This window comes from Fukomys damarensis, unplaced genomic scaffold (genome assembly GCF_012274545.1).
Source record: "Fukomys damarensis isolate Sample0158 unplaced genomic scaffold, DMR_v1.0_HiC HiC_scaffold_31, whole genome shotgun sequence".
NCBI classification, from domain to species: Eukaryota; Metazoa; Chordata; class Mammalia; order Rodentia; family Bathyergidae; genus Fukomys; species Fukomys damarensis.
This window is the reverse complement of record NW_022900943.1, coordinates 30306026-30312430: the sequence shown is the minus strand read 5'-3', so window position 1 is coordinate 30312430 and position 6405 is coordinate 30306026. Positions and strand designations below refer to the sequence as shown.

Below are 6405 nucleotides of genomic sequence, written 5' to 3'. Positions count from 1 at the left end.
GTTCTTTAACCCTTATCTAGATCCCAATTTCTGAATTCAGAAAAGGCCGTGTTCAGCAATTGGTTCTTGGGAGTCTGGGAGCCCATCTATAAACCTATCAGGATCTTCTGAAAATTGGCTTAACTGTTCTGTGCATTGTTGGATATCTACCACTGAAAAATAAGTCATACTATCTGTTCCTAGGACCTCTCTTAGGGGCAGGATGAGTTGTGAATTTGAAGAGTAAGCAACTCCACTGTGAATATGTACTGCAGGACTAAAAGCTGTCTCAGGAGCATGAGGAGAGGGCTGGGAAATACTGGCTGTCTTGGAGCACCTAGCATCTGATGTAGCTTCTGAACCACTTGAAGAGAATGGAATTGATTACTGGCCTGAGGATTATAAAAAGGAGGTCAAGGAGACTATCCAGTGTAGTTATTTTCATTTAACATGTAGGAGAAACTCATATACCCCTGAGGAACAGGTGGGCATTTGAGGACAGGGTTGTCAATGATAACAGTTCCCTCTTCCTTGCAGGAGACTGGGGTCTTTTCAGAGATAAAGAGCCACAGAAGCCTGAACGCAGGGTATTTCGCACAACTTTACTTGACTTTTGCCAAAAAGACCTAATTGAAGAATAGATTGCAATTTAGACTGCCATTCAATACCCATCTCTAATCATTTTCTAGTCATACTCGTCCCAAACAGTACTGCAATAGAAGATAAGTTGTTCTTTATTCAGATTGCAGGGATCAAACTGTTTCCAAGTTTTAAGGATACAGCCTAATGGTAAAGTTCCTGTGATCTGCAGGGCATTTGCCATGGCACATTGTGGGTCCTATGGAGAAAAAGAGAAGACCGGGTCTGATACACTTTAGAGGCCCCACAAAAGGTTACAGATCCTTTCAGTTCCCAGGGCATCCCCGGTGAAACTCAAATGTACTATGCGATGTCTCTGGTGAAGTGAACGGCACCAGTGCCTTGTAAGGCTTTTTGTTCTTTCTTCCCTTAGCACTCTCCTTATCCTGTGGCCCAGTATGTTGCTTAAAGAGAAGAGCAGAATGCTTGGGACTACAACCAGCAATTGTAAACTAAAAGGCCAGGGTATAACCCACACTAGGAAACTGTTCTCAGAGTTATGAGAAAAACATTCTGTGTTCCCCACTTCCGTTAATTTTTCTCACCCTGTAGTTCCTGACTCTCCTGAGAACTAATATCAGAAAAAAAGTTAAAGGATTTGAGTTTTCTGATAGATGAAAGTTTGAGTGGGAGAGAAGGGACAAGAAGTGGAATGGAGCTTTTCTAGGGGAGAGAGAGGAAATAAAAAGTTAAACAGTGTATTACCAGGGTTCTGGGGGTACTGTGAACTCTTTCCAGGATTTTCTACAGATAATTTTTCTCCTGAACAAAGAATTGGGTGAGACACCTGCAAAAGATAGTGAGGTTTTACATTTATTAAAGATAGTAAAAAAAACCCAAAAAAAACCATAAAAAACAAGCATGCTCTACAGCATGGATGCAGGCAAATTAAAGGCAGGAAAGGAGTGAGAATGGGCCCTTGAGAAAGAGAGCACAGTGTCCATCTACTGTATCTTTCATGCCTCATGCTAATGTCAGGTGTAGGCCATCTTATCAGAAACCTGCTTGATCTTGTGCCAGAAGAATTGAAGATAATAGGAGAAAATGAAAAAATGGAAATAAAATGTTTGTAAATGGGGAGGGGAGGAGGAGATGAAGGGAGGGCAGGGACAAGGGGAAAAATGAGAACCAATACCTGTCATGTAAAGGTACAAGATCCCAATGATGAGTGTAACTGTACCGTATACCTAAAAAGTACCAATAAACTCAATGAAGAGGGCCGGGGATTTAGCTCAGCGGTTCGGTGGCCTGCCTTGCAAGCGCAAGGACCCGAGTTCGATCCCTGTGTACCAAGAAAACAAAACAAACAAACAAAGGGATTTAGCTCAGCGGTTCGGTGGCCTGCCTTGCAAGCACAAGGACCCGAGTTCGATCCCTGTGTACCAAGAAAACAAAACAAACAAACAAACAAAAAAAACTCAATGAAGAAAACAAAAGAATTGAAGATAGCATTTTCTGATTGGCCCTGTGTGCAAGGCTTGGTGCATATATCCTGGATCTCCGTGATGGACAGGTCACGGCCATTTGCCCAGTCAGCTGGCCACACCTGAATCTTCTGCCTCACTGTCTCACTTCTTTTGGCACCAGGAATACAACTCAGGATCTTGCATATGCAAGGCACGTACTAGTGCCACTGAGCTCAGTCCTGGGTCCTACCCCACTTTTTATACATGTCTACTAACTGATTTTGCTTCCACTTTGTCGTTTTCTTGTCCTGCTCCTGTAGCCTTCATTTACTATGCTCCACCACCTTCACACCAATGGAAGTTGAGCTCATTTCATGCAAAGTCTCCCACTGAAGCAGTTAGTTTTATATAATGCTGAGTTCTTTCTCTCCCAAAATTGAAGAATAAATTTGAGGACAAAGAGAAGAATTTAGGAGAGTATGTATTTCAAATAATAGTAAGAAAAAAACTTAGTTGATAACAAACCAAGAGAGGAAGAAGTCCAGTCCTGCTCTTTTGTCTCAGCCTTATAGAAATAGAGTGAGTGTGTGGGTTGGGGAGCGGCTTGCTTCAAAGGGGCAGAGTTTATAAGAAACTAATCATATTATGTGGTACCTTAAAGTCCAGGTCTAGAGGTAGACAAGGAATGTCAAAGCTGTTAGCTTGTCCTGGATAAGTCTTCTTTCTGGAAGGAAGTTTCATTATCACTCTTTTCTCTTCCTGGCCCTTTATCCTGTGTTCTTGTGTTTTCTTTTACATTTCTAAGATTAACCCACTGATTAATTAACCAGTTGCTTGATTAAACAGTTACTTAAATTAGCTCTTAACCTGGGTGACCCATTTTATTTCCTTTTATCCAATCCTTTCATCAGCTCTGTGACTGCCTACTACACTCTTTTGTGATCTTTGTTACTGAATAAAGTCTATCTTATTCTTAAATAGTGTCCAGCATTATTTATCTTTGATAGATTTTTATTCATGATTTTAATTTTTACTGACAGAATAACACAGTGGATGACAGCCTATAGTTAAGATTCCATGGGGCCAGGGATTTAGCACAGTGGTTCTGGAGCCTTCCTCACAAGTGCAAGAACCTGAGTTCGAATCCTGGTACAAAAAAATACCATGAAGATAATTGTTCTATTTTTGTTGTTTTTTGGTACCAGGGATTGAACTCAGAGCCTTGTGCTCGTGAAGTAGGTGCCATGCCAGTGAGCTAAATCCTCTGTCCTCTTTTTTTTTTGTTTTGATACTGGGGATCAAACTCAGGACCTTGCACTTGCAAGGCAGGTGCAGCACCACTGAGCTAAATCCCCAGCCCAATTGTTATATATGAAGTCACATGGAATTTTAAAAGTCTTTCGTTCATTATTGTTTTGTGCAAACTACTACTTGTTGGATTTCTGATTTTTTTTTTTTTTAATACTGGAGATGGAACTTGGAGCCCTTGCTCTTGTGAGGCAGGTGGTGGAAACACTGAGCCAAATCCCTGGCCCTGTGAAACTCTATTTAAAATTTTATTTTTTCTATTGCCGTGTACAATGGACTGCAATAATCAGGATTTCATTTTTTAAATTGTTTATTTGGTTTTACAATAACCCACAACCTTCAGACCAACTTTCATTTTTTAAATTAAACTTTTCATTGTACATCATTATAGATTTAAGCCTGATTTATTAAAAAGTATTTTTTTACTTTGAAGTAATTGTAGACTCCCAGGAAGTTGATGTGACTGTATACAGTCTTGAGTATCAATCTTGTTCCATAAATAACACCTTACATAATTATAGTTGTTATTTTTTGTTTTTGGGTACTGGGGATTGAACTCCAGCCCTTGCACTTATCAAGGCAAGCAGTGTAACCACTGAGCTAAATCCCCAGCCCCACCTTACATAATTACAGTAGCATATCAAAACCATCAAGTTGACGCTGGTGTACTTACTGTCTTAGTATATGTCTCACCAGTTTTTTCATGTGCTCAGTTGTGTGTGTAGTCTTATGCAATTTTTAGATGTACTTATTCATATACATATCATCAAAGTTACTGAACAATGAAAGACCTGTGTGCTATCCCTTTACAATCATACCTTACAGCCTTCCTTTCTCATCTTTGGGCAGCTCCTTATATCTCTCCTCTTTTATAATTATATCACTTTCAGAATGTCATTTAAATGGGTTCATGTGGCATGTAACTTTTGGGATTAGCTCAATAAAATGCCCTTAAGACTTATTTAAACTGTTTAATGGATGAGTGTTACTTTTTCATTTTTAATACTGAATAGTATTCCATTGTTCTTCTTTTAGACATACTCTTACAGCACTAGGACAGACAGTGCTTTGTAAAAAGCTTTGGATTTTCACTCCCAGCTGTCCTGGAACTTCCAAGGGCTGAGACATAAGAGCTTTTAATAGTTACAGTTGGTGAGGTGGCCACCTCCTGCAATGCAGAGCCCTCTTGAGATGCTGCATTAAGGAGTACATCCTTCTTTCCTCTTGAAAATATCCACAACTCAGTACCCAGGTGTTCACAGACTTGGACTTGAAATAAAAATCATTAAGTAGATAATATGTTATCCAGAATAAGGATATGAAAAATCCTTATTCTTATAAAAGAAAATGTGCCTGTGCATATACTATGTGAAAGAAGCCAATTTGAAAAGACTTTCTACTAGGTGGTCCAAATATTTGACACCCTGGAAAGGGTCAGGGAATGGATTAGTGATTTCCAGCATTTGAGGAGTGGGAAGGATGAAAAGACAGAACACAGAGGATTTTTTCAGGAAGTAAACCATTGTGGATGATATTTTAATAGTGGATACATGTCACTATGCACTTGTGCAAGCCCATAGAATGTATAAAACCAAGGGTGAACTCTAATGGAATATAAACTTTGGGGATAACAATGTGTCAATAAGTTTTTTTTGATGAAACCAGAGTATTACTTTCAAGCAGAAAGTTGATGGGTTGAGGGCAAAGGATAAATGAGAACTCTGTACTTTGTGCTTAATTTTGCAGTGAAACTAAGATTTACTTGAAAAATGAAGTCTCTTAAAACAATAAAGTGAACATGCTATCCAGAGGATGACGTTTAGGAAATTGTATCACAATAACCTAACATTTCCTCCTTTTGTTGCTTTTACTGCCAGAGACTCCTGCAGCAAGTCTCTCATCCCCACCTGCCCAGTGCACAACACAGGGTTGAAGAAAAATTAAGACAGAGTTAAAGAGAAAGTGTGAAATGGGATGGCCAATGCTCCTTTGGCAAAAGGCACTGACCCATCTCTTCCACCAAATTTTATTATTCATCGATCAGGGTAAAGGTGCAATATATGCAGTATGTGAAATTACCATGGAAACTAATGCAGGCAAGGCTTTAAAGAGAAGTCAAAAGATTTTCAAATTAGGAACAGAATAGACAAAATATATGGTTGTAATTAGAGTATTGTCCTTCAAGCTATCAATACTAATTGTGGGAATGGAATTTGGGTGTGATTACTCCGACCTCAGCCACAGCTTCATGGGCCGTTACTCTCGTCTCAGCTGTGGCCGTTAGCAGGGAGGTTATGCTAACCTGCACTCTACCGTATTGCTCATGAGATACTTCTGTGAGTCATGTAGCTTGCATTAGACTCGCTTCTTAAAGTAAGCCAAATGAGGGATTTAACTCTTTGTAGACTGCACTACTAAAGCATGTTTGGGGCATAATCAATATTGTGGGCTCTGGCAATTTATTTTTTAAAGCAGCTTCATTGAGGCACAATTGACATAAGAATAAACTAACTATATTTAAAGCATTTAACTTGATAAGTTTTGATTTAAGTACATATCCATGAACTATCATTACAAATTCATGAACATATCCATACCTCCAAAAATATCCTCATGTTTGTTTGTACTCCCTGCTACACTGCTCTCTCCTCCAAACAACGATCTCTTTGCTGTCCCTATAGATTTCCTTTTATTTTCTAGAATTTATGCAAATGATATCACCCAATATATACTGTCTTTTGGGGGCGGGGGATCTGGCTTCTTTCACTTGGAAAAATTATTTTGAGATTCAACTATATTAGTGCATATCAATATTCTTTTCCTTTTATTGTTGAGTAGTGTCACATTTCATGGATGCTCCACAATTTGTTTATTCATTCACCTGCTGATGTTTCTATTTCTTGGCTATACAGATAAAACTGCTATGATCATGCATTGTTTTGCTCTTGGATAAATACTTAAAATGCAATGACAGGATCACATGGAAAATGCCTGCATAAATTTTAAAGGAAAACTACAGTGTTTGCCAAAGAGAGTGTACTATTTTATATTCCTATCAGCAGTACAAAAGAGA

The 6405-nt window shown here is 38.9% G+C and overlaps 1 long non-coding RNA gene across 1 annotated transcript; it reads right to left on the bottom strand.

The window, feature by feature from the left end:
* Nucleotides 1–759: 759 nt before the first annotated feature.
* Nucleotides 760–2809, bottom strand: LOC109117612. Its single transcript, XR_002024915.1, has 3 exons — nucleotides 2679–2809; nucleotides 1324–1405; nucleotides 760–817 (listed from the first exon to the last, which is right to left on the bottom strand). It is a non-coding gene; the product is annotated as an uncharacterized LOC109117612 (long non-coding RNA).
* Nucleotides 2810–6405: the final 3596 nt, after the last annotated feature.